Source organism: Chrysochloris asiatica, unplaced genomic scaffold, assembly GCF_000296735.1.
Source record: "Chrysochloris asiatica unplaced genomic scaffold, ChrAsi1.0 scaffold00435, whole genome shotgun sequence".
Taxonomy (NCBI): domain Eukaryota; kingdom Metazoa; phylum Chordata; class Mammalia; order Afrosoricida; family Chrysochloridae; genus Chrysochloris; species Chrysochloris asiatica.
In genome coordinates this window covers 644,516-646,769 of record NW_006408953.1, presented here as the reverse complement: position 1 = coordinate 646,769, position 2,254 = coordinate 644,516, and the positions used below count along the sequence as shown (strand labels likewise).

Here is a 2,254-nt window from a genome sequence, read left to right as displayed (position 1 = left end):
CTCCTCTCGGACCCCAGAGATCTGAGAAAGTGGCTCCCTCAGATGAAGTCCTCAGAAAACTCTCTGGATCAGCAATAAGGAAGCCAGTGTTAAGTGGACAGTTCTTTTGCTCAATTAAATCTGGGAGGCCTGAGTGTCCCTCAAGTCCCCGTCCGGATGAGTCTTGGGTCTCGAATGTGAGTACTCACTATTGAAAGGCTTTGTAGGGTCAGTCAGATTCTCATAATCGCTGTAGTCAGACTCGTCCACACTGTCTGTGAACCCAAGCTCCACTGTAGTCAGACTCGTCCACACTGTCTGCGAACCCAACCCAGCCTCTCCTACGGCATCTGTCTGTTCAGCATCGCCTGCTGCATCCTTCACTCTTGTTCCTTTTCATTTTTCCCCTGAGTGATTTGTCTTTTCAATTTGTACACTTTGGCCTGACAAGATTCAACAACCCACTCACTCTTTTCTACATCTGAATTAACTGCCTGTACTTTCTCTTGAAGCACATTGTAAACCTGATAAATGACTCTGATGCCCTTCATTACTCCATCCTTGTCACAAAAGTCAGTACCATGTTCGTTAATAATTTTGGTATAACTCTGAGAAATATTTGGCACTGAGGACACTTTGTATTCCTGCTGGCTAGTGTTGCCTAGGTTAGGAATAGCACGTGATGGTATCCTCTGATTATACCTTCGATTTGGTCTGAAGGGAATGTATTCTAACTCATGGGTGAAATTGTTGGCAGTAGAGATGAAGTTGAAGAGGAGGAAGACCAGATCTGGCACACCCAGGATGCAGTTGAGCTGTTTGTGGAGAGCCTGCTCTCTGTAGGACATCTGATGCTGTGAATTCCGCCAAAACCTGTACCAGTTGATAAGGAGTGACGAACTACTTCCGAATAATTACTCACTGATAATCTTATGAATAGAAGAGAAACACTGCCAGATATAGTGCCCAAAAATGAGCCCCTCAAGTTGGAAGGCACTCAAAATGCAACTGGGGAAGAGATGCCTCCTCTAAGTAGACTTGACTGTGATAAAACGAATGGAGTAAAACTCATGGGATAAAAGCCCATGGGATCTTCATTTGCTGATGGTATTGGCCATTTTGAATCTGACAACCACATAGTTTACTATGCCCAGAATGACAAATTGAAAAGGAAAGTGTTACATTCACTGTCAAAAAGAACAGATCCATATTAGTCACAAGGTACGATGTTGTCTGTGATAGGCTAATATCCATGTGCCTACAGGAAAGCCCAGTTAATACCACTATTAATTCAAATTTATTTAATTCAACCACTAAAGCCAATGAGAATGAAATAGAAGAATTCTACCAACTTCTTCAATCTGAAATTGATCAAACATGCAACCAAGATATAGTGATCATTACTGGTGATTGGAATGCAAAGGTGGAGAGCAAAGAGGAAGGATCAATAGTTGGAAAATATGGCTTTGGTGATAGAAATTATGCTGGAGAATGCAGGATAGAATGCTGCAAAACCAATGATTTGTTGATTTCAAATACCTTCTTTAGACAGCATAAGAGAGGACTATGCACATGGACCTTGCCAGATGGAATACATAGAAATCAAATTGACTACAATTGTAGAAACAGAAGATGGAAAAGCTCCATAACATCAGTGAAAACAAGGCCAGGGTCAGACTGTGGAACAGACCATCAATTACTCATATGCAAATTCAAACTGAAGCTGAAGAAAATGAAAACAAGTACACGAAAGCCAAAATATGACCTTGACTATAACCCACCTGAATTTAGAGATCATCTGAAGAACAGATTTGATACATTAAACACTAATGACCGAAGATCAGAAAAGTTGGGGGATGACATCAAGAACATCATATATGAAGAAAGCAAAAAATCATTGTGAGGACAAGAAAGAAGGGAAAGGTCAAAATGGATGTCAGAAGAGACACTGAAATTTGCTCTCCAGCATAGAGATGCTGAAGCAAATGGAAGAAAAGAGGAAGTCCAAGGGCTGAACAGAAAATTTCAAAGATCAGCTCCAGAAGATAAAGCCAAATAGTACAACAAAATGTGCAAAGGTCTGGAATCAGAATGCCAAAAACAAAGAACACACTCAGCATTTCTCAAGCTGGAGGAACTGAGAAAAAAATTCAAGCCTCAACTTTCACTACTGAAAGATTCTCTGGGCAAATTATTGAATGATGCATAAAACATCAAGAGAAGTTGGAAGGAATACACAGAGTCAATGTACCAAAAGGTTATGGTTAATGTTCAG

General features: G+C 40.6%; 1 pseudogene; it reads right to left on the bottom strand.

Moving 5' to 3' along the window:
- Positions 1–320: 320 nt before the first annotated feature.
- LOC102828530 overlaps positions 321–2,254 on the bottom strand; it is a 77,277-nt pseudogene continuing 75,343 nt past the window's right edge.